The sequence below is a fragment of the Etheostoma spectabile genome, chromosome 15 (genome assembly GCF_008692095.1).
Source record: "Etheostoma spectabile isolate EspeVRDwgs_2016 chromosome 15, UIUC_Espe_1.0, whole genome shotgun sequence".
NCBI lineage: Eukaryota > Metazoa > Chordata > Actinopteri > Perciformes > Percidae > Etheostoma > Etheostoma spectabile.
In genome coordinates this window covers 29,440,942-29,455,520 of record NC_045747.1, presented here as the reverse complement: position 1 = coordinate 29,455,520, position 14,579 = coordinate 29,440,942, and the positions used below count along the sequence as shown (strand labels likewise).

General features: G+C 39.7%; 1 long non-coding RNA gene across 1 annotated transcript in view; it reads left to right on the top strand.

Annotated features, from left to right (window-relative positions):
- The first annotated feature begins 535 nt into the window (after positions 1–535).
- Positions 536–14,579, top strand: part of LOC116702826 (uncharacterized) — a 19,026-nt gene continuing 4,982 nt past the window's right edge. The window contains exons 1-2 of the long non-coding RNA XR_004335264.1: positions 536–547; positions 4,444–4,448. This is a non-coding gene — a long non-coding RNA (uncharacterized LOC116702826). The remainder of the gene's footprint in view (positions 548–4,443; positions 4,449–14,579) is intronic.

The following is a 14,579-nucleotide window of genomic DNA, read 5'->3' as shown; positions in this document are numbered from 1 at the left end:
CACACACACTCTGACATCTCTCCATTTAGTGCATGCATAGGTTCTGAGCATGTGTGTGTAATTCAGGCCTGTGTGAAATGTGTGAAATAACAACATGTGTAAACATGTGTTACATGAGTGCAAATTGTAATTTCCCCTTGTGGACTTAATGAAGTATACATTGTTATTATTATTATTATTATTAATAAATACAGTCACACTTTACACCATCTGGCTGTCAGGATTTTAACCGTCTTTAATCCAGTATCTAGCGGTAAGCTAACGTCACCTGCTGCCAAGTATAACGTTAACTAGCGTCACATGCAGTGCTGATTCTGATGCCTATAAAGTCTGTTTAGGAGCATCAGAGGGCAGTGCAAGCAGTCAAGTGGCACCAAAATACGCATTGCCATTAGGGTCGTCAAGGCACCGGTGCTGTGCTAACGCCGGGTCTGGGTGTATATATACGAAACCCTAGATGAGGTTGTGAGGTCATATTTGATCTTTGTAACTTTTTGTCATGTATGCTTGTCTCTATATCCTGACATTAGCACATGAATTAGATCATGTGTGCGTAAGTGCTTTCGAGTAAGCCACCGTACCCCCCCCCAAACGCTCTCAGGGTGCTGGTCCAGCACTGGCAGCCCACCCACTCTGAGATCTGTGCAGGAATTGGTCCTGAGCATGTGTGTGTATTTCAGGCCTGTGTGTAGTGATAACTAACAAAACAGAGTGTAAATTGTAATTTCCCCACTCATTTTACAGCTGTCCACTAAAATACATGCCAATGAAAACATTTGAGGTGAGAGATAGGCCAGTGACAGAATCTTGATTCCTTTGTGATTTGCACTGCTTAGCTTAAATTTGATGGCAGCTCAAGAGCAGTCATCGACAGTGTGTTAGAGACTACTCCACTCTGATTGGTAATAGGATAAAGTGACAGTTTTTAGGTTCATGGGCTTCATACTTCTAATTTGATCTCAAGTGGGCCGGACCAGTACACCGCTCCATAAAGATCAGAAACTTTTTCTGCCACAGTTTCTTGTCAGCTTGATGTTAGCAAGTTGCTCCTGCTAAAAAAAACGTTCTAAGGCCACGGACCACGGAGAGAAGGATAATAATCAGAGAAAAAACTAACATATCTAAGATTAAAGTAGTAAATTAATAGAAAAAAAGATGGCTCGGTTGGTGGAGCGGGCGTCCATGTGTGGTAGGTCTGGTACTCGGTGCTGCGGGCCCGGGTTCGGCGCCGACCTGCGGCCCTATGCTGCATCTTGTTCCCCCTCTTTCTCCCCTGTCATGTCTTCATCCGTCCCGTCAAAATAAAGGCCTAAAAATGCCCAAAAAATAATCTTAAAAATAATTTTAAAAATAAGAACTTGGATATTCTTTGAGATTAAAGCGGTGAATTTGGAATTGGAATTACTAACTTCTCTGCAACTTTCACACCAGTCATGCAGTGGGCCTGACTTGATCCGTTGGTGGGCCGGGTCTTATGATTGACACCACTGGTTTAAGCAAATATCACATAAAAATAAAATAGTTATTTCATTTATTTTTTGTGAAAGTACTTCTAAACCTTTAATCAAGTGCTTTGAGTCACCTGAACAGAACCATAAAGGTTTATTTGCTATTAAATTGCAAGAGTTGTTATGTCATAACCATGTCCCATGATACCAGAGGCAACAGAGAACAATCTAACCATCTAGAACGTGTGTAGTGATGGTCCCATAATGCTCGGAAGGAATTTATATACACACAGACACACACACACACACACGCACACACACACACGCGCACGCACACATCCATATATATTCATATTTACAGTAACTTACTATGGTAGTAGAGGCAACTATGAAGGTGAACTCTGTGTGACCCCCCGCTGAACCTACACTGCCCCTCCCAAGCAGGAAGCATGTCCACAGTCTTCCTCCTTTACAGTAAATCACGTATTTTTGTTTTTTTAAGTAACAATTTAACAGTTAATATTAATACACATTAATCATATTAATCATAATTAGCAGTTTCCACTTGCCAAAAAACAGTGATGAGAACAGAGTATGGTTTAATTTAATTTAATTCTTTCTGTAGCAAAAGATTTTATTGGGCTACTTGAATTAGAAATTTCTCGTTCAAAACGATTCTATATTTCACGTGAATGTGACTAACTTCCTTAAACAAGCCTTGTACCAAATAAAAGCATTACGTCTCAGCAGCATTAGCAAACAATGACCATAAATGAATATATATGACCATTTAAGCAACCGTGGACAACAGACGAAGAGGTGACCTTTGACCTCGCGTTGCGGTGACCTGCGTTCGACCCCAGACCCACCCTGCCCTGACCCCGCTGGGCAGGAAGTGATGACGCTGTTTGCACAGGACGAGAGGGATTTCTCTGTGAGAGGCACTCTTTGAAGAGTTCATCAATAAACAGCAGAACGGCTGGAGCTGGCATGTGCCCCGCCTAAGATGGCTGCCAGAGCTTTTGTCTTGCCAAATCTAAGATGTCTGCCATGTGAATGAATGGGCCTGGTGTGTTAACAGTGATACCACACGCAGACTGTATGCATTCATGCCTTATCTGCCATGTGACAGGCCAATGTTCAGGGTTTTCCCTACCATTGATATTTCTATAAAGCTGTACTAAATAAAAACAAGTCCGGGTAATGTTGATTGAAAGCTCCAGGCTTGGGTCCGAGCGGCAGCTGAATCACCACGGAGACTCTCAGCGGTACCTGCCCACTGACCCCTCTCTGAACCTGTGTGTGGGCGTGAGAGGCGACCCCGGGCTCAACCCGGCCGGGGTCAAAGGTCAAGGTTGAAGGCCGGGTCGCTGTGCCGTAGCAGAGGTGGTGAGTTGAAGGCCAGGTCACTGCCCCCGCAGGAGGATGCGCTCTCTGTTGGAGCAGCGCTGAGGCACTGCAAACATTAGGTTGCTTCATTGCAATATGATTCTGATATAATATATAAATTATAGAATTAAATTAGAAAATTATAAAGTGTGGTCTAGACCTAGTCTATCTGTAAAGTGTCTCGAAATACTGTAAAAAACTATTTACATTCATTCAATGATCAAATCAAAACAAAATTGTTTCTTAATAAGTTGAGTATTTCCATATATATATATATATGTATATATATATAGTAAATATAAAACCCAAAAAATATATATATATGTATATATTTATAGCAACGTCTTTGCTGATGAAGTATGCAAGTATGTGAATAGATTGTATGTTTTTGTTTATATTTTGTATTATTTTGTATTTATTTTTTAGGTATTTATTTATATATTTTTTTTGTTCATTTGTTGTGGAATGTAACTAAGTACATTTATTCAAGTACTGCTCTTAAGTACAAATCTGAGGTACTTTTACTTCACTTTTCTTTACATGCCACTTTCTACTTCTACTCCTCTACATTTCAGAGAGAAACATTGTAATTTTTACTCCACTACATTAATCATACAGCTTTAGTCACTAGTTACTTTACACATTTTACTGTATATTACAACATTTTTATCATGAATTAAACTACTCATATAACAATATAACAGCGTTTGAGTCCAGGTAAAATGATTAAACACAGAACTGTTTGGATCGTCTGTAACAGAGTATTTTCACAGTGTGACATTAGTACTTTTACTTAAGTGAAGGATCTGAATACTTCCACCGCTGCGTATGTATTTCCATTACAATTTCAATATGAAACGGTCATATTCAGTGGTTTTGCAGGCAGGCAAATAGATTCCTTCTTAGTCATTCTCAGTTATTTTATGGCATCAGTTCCCATGTATTTGCTCCATTTTCTCCAGTTCTTGTCATAGACGTGTCCTTATATTCCTTATATGTCCAGATATTTTGGATATTTTCAAACCAGAGTACTTTATTTGGAGGTTTAGCTCTAACAGTTCTTTGTTAGGGCCTTTTTATTGGCTAGAAGTACAAACTGAATTAAGTACCTGACCCCTTCCTGAATGGCTTCTTTAGTTTTTTTCCCCCGAATACATGACAACACAACTGTTTGGAAGATGAATATTTTATAGATTTCTACTAGTGTTGGGTGTAAAATATTTGCTCTTGGGGAAAACGATTGTGTCTTTGTAAGTTGTGTGTGGTCTAGAGGTTTAATTTGACTAAAAGGGACTGTAGTAACTGCAGACAATCATCTCTTATAATAGAACTACTAAGGCAAATGTCTTCATACTGTGCATACTTAAAGCACTTACATAAATGTATTTAGGGATCTTCTTTGTGATAATATACACAATGATGTAACCATGAACACATAGGAACAAACTGATTTTTTTGTGCAGGTGTCCAAAAAACTAATCCAAAACCTGTGAGGGAAAAAGAAGGACGTAATGAAAATAATTTATGTTTATTTAAATGTTTATATTCTATGACACAATAAGAAATACATGTACCCCATGTGCCACTAAATTACAGGGGATGTAAGTTCTGGTAAATGTTGACTCCACAACAAGATGGAAGTGGCGTGATGCTTGAATCCCACTGGGTCACATCATATCTCCTCTCAACCAATAGCACAGCTGGATCTGACTGGCAATCCCTAATAAAAAAATCAATAACAATATCTATAGAGAATTATAAACAATTCATGCAATGTGTCAAAGCTTTTCATTTTTTTCAACTCTAAATACTTCCCATTTATGTACACACAATACATTTATGTATATATACCACATGTATACTGTATATACACACAGTACATTTATACGTGTACTGTATATACACAGTATATTTATGTATATAAACCACATACATACTGTATACACACGTTATATTTTTATATATGTACTGTATAAACCGTATATGTATATATAATACATATAATATATATATATATATATATATAGCAAGATAACAAATATAGAATAATAGTTTCATGGTTCTTTTATATATTACAATATACAATATTGTTGTATATATTGTGTATTGTTGTTTATGTAGGGAAATGGTATAGCTTGAAAGTAGAAATGATATCAATAATTACAAAAGAAAATATTAATAATAACATTAATAATAATAATAATAATAGGGGGTCAACTGCAGATGGACTTTAAATTAAGAATCTATTAATATATGGAAGAGATTAGAGCATACTTTAAAAAGAAGGAATGTACTGGTTATTAAGTACATATATATGTAAATATATATATATGTAAGATGTTTGCTGATGAAGTATGCAGACACATTTTGTTAGTTTTTGTATTCTTTTTTATAATATAATGATATAAAAAACTCTGTGAACATTATTGTGAATAAAGCGCCAGTGTCAATAAAAAAAGACAAAAAAAACGCTTCAGCGTTTGTATTGAAAAACTGAGATGGATATTTTTTGTGAACCTGAAAGGTTGCTTTTTTTTAAAAGATATTATAGTTGTAATTTGTATGGTTTTGTAGCCTATCTGGTCATTTTTTATTTAATAAAAAAAAAAAAAAAACCTGTATCGACTAGGATTGAAAATAACGTTTTTGGTGAGTAAAGCATGATTGATATCATAATGATAGAAATTGCAGGATTTTTGGACTCCGATTTTTTAAAGTTCACTACTTTTAGGCCAAAAACAATACGTTCAAATCAGGATGTCATGAGGGCCAAAGGCATTCAAGGAACTTTGCAAGGACACATGCACAAAATAGAAATGAGTAGTTGAATAAATGACATGAGAAATACAATTAATTCAAACACATTTGTATTTGTATTTATATTAATGGTGTATACTGTCTTTAAGTTACAAAATTTTTTTAGCTATCGGGGTGGCAGTACCTCAGTCCATAGGGGCGTTGGTTTGGGAACCAGAGGGTCGCCGGTTCAAGTTCGGACCAAAGTACAAAGGGTGGATTGGTGTCACTTCCCCTCCTGGGCACTGCCGAGTGCTCTTTGAGCAAGGCACTATACCCCCCCCAACCGCTCAGGGTGCTGGTCCAGCTGCCACTCACTCTGACCTCTCTCCATTTGTGCATGAATAGGTCCTGAGTGTGTGTGAGTGTATTTCAGGCCTGTGTGTAGTGATACTAACAAAGTGTACACAGATTGTAAATTGTAATTTCCCCACTGGGGAGCCATAAATTATTATTAATTTTTCAGTGTTTTAGCAGTATTGTCGACATGTTGGCTACCCCCATGAATGGGTGTGTTTGCCTGAAATGTATTAAGAGCAGATTGCAGATTACTTATAATTATCAGAAAGGTCTTCAGAAGCTCTGAGACATCAGACATCATCTGGTGAGGACGTCATTCCTCACGTCAAGTTGAAGGAATAGGAGAACATCTAAATCTGGACCGTTGTAAGACAGAAAATCTGCAGATGTTGAATTTCTGTTATGACACAGGCAACATTTCAACTACTAATTGTAAAGGGATTTCTGTTATTGTTTGGAACTCTTCATTTCCTAATATTTTACTATAAAAAAAACTAGGTCACTTGGTCTACTTCCATTTATTTCATTCAAATTGGTAACAGAGATCGTCTTTTATTCAGTTAACTGCAGATCAGATGAACATGCAAAAATGTAAATTTTGTCTACATATAAGCAGGCTTACTTCAGCACCAAAATAGGGGAATAAAGTCTCAGAAAATATGAATATGGAATTAATATTTCCCCTATATGGAGCAGTTCTTTCAAGGTAATTATTCAGGAGATCTCAAATAAGTACGGTCACAGCAGGACGTTTCTATTAAATAGTTGTTTCAAGGAATTTCCCCCAAAATGTATTAGAAATACAAAATATTAGGAAATCATTAGGAAATAAAAGACCCTTAAAATAAATGCCTTTGACATTGTTATGTCAGTTCTTGTTTTTCACGTCATTGTCAACATGTATGGATCAGTTGTTACTAACTGAGAGAAGAGCGCCCTCACTAGGAAAGACATGATAACAACAAAAATAATGCACAATTTCATTATTAATGCCATTGTGGGTGGAACTTCACACAACGTGTGTGTGTGTGTGTGTGTGTGTGTGTGTGTCTGTGTAATTGTAAATATGTTTTGGGTTTCATTCCAAAAGTGCATTATGTCTGTAAGTGTTTAATATTGCTTATGTGTGTGTGTGTGTGTGTGTGTGTGTGTAAAATCCCGTCTGTGCATTTGACCATTCACTGACCCGGGCTCAGGTCTGACCGCTGAGTGGCTCTTGCCTCTGTTGTCATGGTAACGCAACGACCCCAGACTGACCCTTGGGCCGGTCGCCGTGGCCACCGGCTGACCCCTCCTCAGGGCTTGAGGCTCAACATGTGTGTGTGTGTGTGTGTGTCAGATGACCACTTGGCTGGTCAAAGGGGCCGACGTGTGTGTGTGTGTGTGTGTGTGTGTGTAGAAGGGTGACCCTAGCAGCTGGTCAAGGGTTCAAAAGGTAACTGAAAAACTACTAAGAATACAGTGAGAGCGTAAGAGTAAAATCTTAAATACATAGAGAATACATATCACTACATTCAAATATTAATATTTATTACTTCCACTACATGTGTTGTTGCCTAAATGTCTGGTTTATGGAGTAAAATAGATTAAAACCACTGTATTTGTTCTAGATTGGTTGCTTTTATTTAGGTCTTAAAGTTTAATCTTTAATCATTTTGGAAAATACTTTTATACTCTTCTTTTTTTTTTTTTTAGCTGAGGAGACCAATTCTTTTTAATTAACATGCTAGTTTAATCTGTTGCCTGGCAACTGCTCCCAGCAACTGCTGTACTGATTAGACATCAAGGTAACGTAATCAGTGATTGGTGGATTCCGTTTCCTCTGGACAAACCCAGGCGAGCTGCTTCTCTCTGATCCCAGAATGGTGAACGGAATACCACCCTTCTTATGTAACTCTCAAGGCCCTATACCGAAGAGGAATAGGGCCTCTGGTGAAAAATGTATTTGATTTCTGACTTAAATCTCAGAATTCTGATTTTAAAGTCAGAATTATGACTTTATTCTCTAAATTCTGACTTTATTCTCAGAATTCTGACTTTATTCTCAGAATTCTGACTTTAATCTCAGAATTCTGACTTTAAACTCAGAAGTCTAACTTTAAACTCAGAAGTCTGACTTTATTCTCAGAATTCTGACTTTAATCTTAGAAATCTGACTTTAATGTCAGAATTCTGATTTTAATCTCAGAATTCTGACTTTAAACTCAGAAGTCTAACTTTAAACTCAGAATTCTGACTTTTTTCTACGAATTCTGACTTTAATCTTAGAATTCTGACTTTAATCTCACAAATCTGACTTTTAACTCAGAATTCTGATTTTATTCTATGAATTCTGACTTTACTCTCAGAATTCTGACTTTAAACTCAGATTTCAGATTTTAATCTCAGAATTCTGACTTTAAACTCAGAATTCTGACTTTATTCTACGAATTCTGACTTTAATCTCAGAATTCTGACTTTAAACTCAGAGTTCTGGCTTTATTCTACAAATTCCGACTTTCTTCTCAGATTTCTAACTTTAAATTCAGAATTCTCAAGATTTTAAATGATGTCCGTATGGAAAGGGTTAGGGTAAAGGCAAGGTTAGCTTAGCACACATACTGAGGCTGCTAGCCTGGAGCTATTTCTCAATACTCTGACTTCCCTACACTTTGATCCCTGATTATCAGTTTCAAGCCTATCGGTTCTTACTGTAGTACATCTATGAGAAGAGCTTGCAAATATATAGTTTCATTTTTAAATAAAAAATCTGTGGTACACACAATAATAGTAGGATACATTCATTGTTGGTTCGGGCTTTTTGGAGGATTTATTAAAAAAGGATTATCACAAGACTTATCCTCTAACGCACAGACATGACATGGATATGAATCTTCTTTTCTCGCTCTGAGAAGGAAAACGAATAAACATATTTCCCACAATGTTGAACTATTCATTTGAGGAGATGAAAAAAGTAATTATCCGTGTGAATGCACACCCTGACAGAAAAACAACAGACAAAGGAAGCGCAAAGTGTGGAGAGTGAATGAGAAGAGAGGGTCAGACAGAGAAAGTGAGACAAACGAGGAGTCAGCAGGTCAGAGGTCACAGAAGAGCCTCTTAGTGTGTGTGTGTGTGTGTGTGTGTGCTTTGAGACCTTTGGCTTCTGGACTTCCCTGCCTAACAGAGAGAGTGACTAAATACACATTAAGACAATATGGAGTCAGTGACTAACTGGCTCTGGTTTGTGTGTGTGTGTGTGTGTGTGTGTGTGTGTGTGTGTCTGTGTCCATGGAGGATGCCGCTGAGTCAGTGGGATTGTTTTTCTGCCACCAGATGGCATCAGGGAGCAGCACGCAAGAGGACTGTTTGTTTCAATTTGAGTTATGTTCTGTTTTTTTTTTTGTATGGTTTGTCCATATTACATTTTTTTATTTCAAATGTAATAACTTCTTACAATAACTTATTCCACCAGTCAATTGCTGTTACACAACACAAAGGATAACCACTAGATGGCAGAAGGATGTACTATATTAACTTTTAATGCAACATGAGCTTACAAGTTGCAATTGAACGCACCACTAACTTCTGTATGTGTTGTTTCCATGCCAATTTACGTCCTGGTGTTGGACAACACACTTTACGCTATTTAGCATTTTAAATTGGAATTTTGCAAATTCGTCCATACCACAGTTGGAGGCACTTTAAAATACAATTCCAATCAAATTTCCACTGATGCATCTCAGTCTTGCTGCTCTGGCCGCTCAAATCATATTTCAAAACGTCTTTTGCGTCACTTGTGTAGCTAAGGGTTATGAACTGTGCCTCTACTTATGCAGACAATAAACGCAGAAGCTTTGTAGTCTTAGCGTGAACAAGGACGCCTTTATTTACACATTGCCAACGGCAGCGCAACTTTACTCTTTTCCAGGTTTTTTTTCACAATAAAAGCCCAACTTAAATTCACTCCGAGGCAACTCAATAACACAATTTCACATTACTTGCAATGCGACTCACAACAATGACGTAAAGTCCAAATAGATGGAAGTAGTTAACAGATGCTGCTACAAAGAAGAAAACAACGGCATTAGGGTAGAGTAGGTTAGGCGTGAACTTGGTGGGAGGCCGTGTTAGCTGCAACATAACAAAATATGAAAAAAGGGGTCTTAGTGTTTTCTGAATGCAATATGTATATATACATATATATATATATATATATATATATATATATATATATATATATATATGATCCAAAATAGCAGGTGAGCTTGGAAACACACAAACCAGTCCACCTTGGACTTGGCGATGTGCTTGCACGATTAATATACCTTCCAATCCAACCCAATCCAATTTTGAATTGCACAGAAGCAGTTTTTTTCTTCTATTATTATCATTTATTCTTAAATACTATACATTTTCAGTATGAAACTATTTATTGTCATGATGATAATTGTATTCCATTGTATTATTTCACTGTACATTTGATTTCCTTGGATTAGGATGGCACATAAATCATGATTGCAGCGTTCGCTGTGGTCATGCTCCGCGCCGTGCTACACCCTGCTACGCTCTGTAGTGCCCTGCTATGCCCTACTACGTCTTGCTACGCCCTACTACGTCCTGCTACGCCCTACTATGTCCTGATATGCCCTGCAGTGCCCTGCTACGCCCTACTATGTCCTGAAATGCCCTGCGGTGCCATGCTATGCCCTAATACGCCCTGCTATGTCCTGCAGTGCCCTGCTATGCCCTACTACGTCCTGTTAGGCACTACTACATCCTGCTATGCCCTATGTCGTGGTACGTCGTGTTGTGCACTGAAGTTCCCTGCTACGCCCCACTACATCCTGCTAGGCCTTAACACGCCCTGCTATGCCCTATGTCCTGCTATGTCCTGCTATGCCCTGCGGTGCCCTGTTACGCCCTACTACGTCCTGCTATGCCCTATGTCCTGGTACGTCCTGCTATGCCCTGCGGTGCCCTGTTACGCCCTATTACGTCCTGCTATGCCCTATGTCCTGGTACGTCCTGCTATGCCCTGCGGTGCCCTGTTACGCCCTACTACGTCCTGCTATGCCCTGTGTCCTGGTACATCCTGCTATGCCCTGCGGTGCCCTGTTACGCCCTACTACGTCCTGCTATACACTACGTCCTGGTACGTTTGCTATGCCCTGCGGTGCCCTGTTACGCCCTACTACGTCCTGCTATGCCCTACGTCCTGGTACGTCCTTCTATGCCCTGCGGTGCCCTGTTATCCCCTACTGCGTCCTGCTATGCCCTACGTCCTGGTACGTCCTTCTATGCCCTGCGGTGCCCTGTTATACCCTACTGCGTCCTGCTATGCCCTACGTCCTGGTACGTCCTTCTATGCCCTGCGGTGCCCTGTTATACCCTACTGCGTCCTGCTATGCCCTACGTCCTGGTACGTCCTGCTATGCTCTGCGGTGCCCTGTTACGCCCTACTACGTCCTGCTATGCCCTACGTCCTGGTACATCCTGCTATGCCCTGCGGTGCCCTGTTACGCCCTACTACGTCCTGCTATGCCCTACGTCCTGGTACTTTGCTATGCCCTGCGGTGCCCTGTTACGCCCTACTACGTCCTGCTATGCCCTACGTCCTGGTACGTCCTGCTATGCCCTGCGGTGCCCTGTTACGCCCTACTACGTCTTGCTATGCCCTACGTCCTGGTACGTCCTGCTATGCCCTGTGGTGCCCTGTTACGCCCGACTACGTCTTGCTATGCCCTACGTCCTGGTACGTTCTGCTATGCACTACAGTGCCCCGCTACACCCTGCAATGCCCTGCAGTGCACTGCTACATCAGGAACTACTACAACTACTATTTCTAGTCATAGTACCATTATCATTATTGTGACTGTTATTGCCACTGTACATAACACCCCCAACCGGCACCGTCAGACACCGCCTACCAAGAGTCTGGGTCTGTCTGAGGTTTATCACTAAAAGGAAGTTTTCCTCACCACAGAGGATTCTCCCTAAAAGGGAGTTACTAAATGCTTGCTTTTAGGAGAAATTACTGGAATTGTTGGGTCTTTGTAAATTATAGAGTGTAGTCTAGACCATCTCCATCTGTAAAGTATCTCAAGATAACTCTTGTATGCTCTTGTATGATATGCTTTTATTTTTACCAATTCTATTGTTTTATATGTGTTGTTTCTGGTGTTGATTGATGGTAACGAATATTATCTTTGAATTTTATTTCAGTTTGGTAGTTCACCTAAAAAATGTTGTCCTGCTTTTGTTTTGGTCTAATCTATTTTCACTTATGGAATATAATAACATGTCTAATGAGTCAAGTGTGCACGAGAAGTTACTTTGACTCATCAGCTACAGGTAAGGTTAAATCAGTCGTTATAGAAACAAAGCCTATAATAGGCTTTGTGTTCCATCTCTCCAGCACTTTTAACACAGTAAAACAACGTGTGAACACAGTCCAACAGCAGTCTCAGTCCATTCTTGTCTCCTCTATCTGTGTTTGTCACATTAAAAAGACAGATAGACATCGTTTTGGAAAGAGAAAATGTGATTTACTGTAAGTTTATATCGAAGCACATGTCCAGCAGGGAGAGAAGGAGAGAGACGAGGAGAAAGAATTTAGCAGGGCTGGAGAAGGAGACATGCTGTAGGGAAGAACTGGGAGAGAGGAATAGAAGGGGAAAAAATAGAGGGAGGAGGAGATGAGGGAGTAATGATGGAGAAGATGGAGGGATGAAGAGAGAGCGAGAAGGAGGGAGAGGGAGGGGTAAGGAAAGCAGATGGATGATGCTATTGGACTGTATTTCATGTCCGACTGTGCTGCCTGCCACTAGGCACGCAGCAGGGTACATGTATGTGTGTGTGTGTGTGTGTGTGTGTGTGTGTGAGTGTGTGTGTAAGTGTGTGTGTGCTTATTCACATGTCTTTGTGTTTCAAATGGAAAGTGGTGCGAGCGTGAACAGGCAAGCGTACGTGTTACCCTTGGGTTACAAAATCATTGTGTGGTTGCATGTGTGTAAATTTGCTTGCTGCGAGATTAATTCAGCCCAATTAATTAGGTCGAGATTGAAAATGAGACGAGGACACAGCTGAGCTCATCCCTCCATCCTTTCTTCCATCCCTGATTCCCTCCTTCTTTCTCTGTCCCTGCCTCCTCCTCTTCTTTCCTTCCTTCCTTCTTGTACTCTTTTCTTTCTCCTGCCCACTTGAGTCTGTCTTGTTCAGACTTTCTGTGGTATGTGTTTTGCACAGCGTGCGCATTTGGGACCCCAGGGTTCCACGCATAAATGTGGCACACACACACACGCACACACACACACACACACACACACACACACACACACACACACACACACACACACACACAACACACACACACACATATGGTCACTGAAATCACAAGTTTTTTTGCAAAAACTGCCTTCAGAGGATGACATGCAGAGAGATATAAAGTGCAGAAATGGTAACAGATGTGTGTGTGTGTGTGTGTGTGTGTGTTAATTTGAGAGAAGGATATGAAGTGTTTAAAAGTGACCTTTTCAGAGAGGAGATAGAGCAGTTTAACCCTGATGAATCAGCTGTCTGTGTGTGTGTGTGTTTGTGTGTGTGTGTGTGTGTGTGTGTGTGTGTGTGTGTGTGTTTATATGTATAGAGGAAGGTCTCTCTAGGTCTCTCTCCTCTGCAGCATGGCACAAAGAGCGCTCACTGGTCCTCGGTCGTGTTGAGCAACTCAATTATTCCCGTTAATACGAGTAACACCATGACACCTCAAACAGCGAGCCTATTAACCCACAACACACACACACACACACACACACACACACACACACACACACACACACACACACACACACACTCTGAGACTAAAAATTATATTTTTTTTGCTAAAAGGTATCCACTGTGGCAATAGAAAAATATCAACGGCACAATTATTTTATAAGTAGGATGTATAATATAAAATAAAAGTTAATCGCTGTGAAGTGCGTTATTACGTCATGGAAGTAAAGTAACGTAACAAATGTACAGATTTTAACCCACACCATGATCTCACCACTTTTTGGTGCCTTGTGCAGGGGTTATAACCCCCCCCAACCCCAATATTTAGAAGAGGTAGATTTGTCCCACTAAAAGAAAACTGACAAGCCACTTTCCAAAAGAGACAACTGTTTAGGGGTCTAAAAAATGTATATATCCTTCTCACCTGTAGATATGTTTCCCAACGATCTCAGAAACCACTACAGTGGACCGCACCATCCTAACCGGGCAGCGCACGTCTCTTTTCTCTTTCTCCATGAAACAAAGCGGCCTTTAAGTAAGACGGAAATGTCCAGATCTATAGATAATCTGACAGAAAACTGAAATATAAAGTCTACATGTGCTACATTTGGTGGTTAAAGAACAGCAGAGGTGTAGAATAAACAAACAAAACAATTCTGCAGACATTTTAACAGTGTGCCTACTACTTGGTACGCATCCTTATAACAATAAAACTAAAAAAAATAAACGTGTTACGTGTCTTAGCCCTTCAGAGATAGACCCTGAGCTTTCTGTTTACCAGAAACAGCTATGAAGTAGCTAGCTCATTTAAAAAAACTGTACTTTTAGCGTGCATTAAGCCAACACATTTTCACATGTAAATCGACAAAGTATGTGTTTATTTCAACCAACACT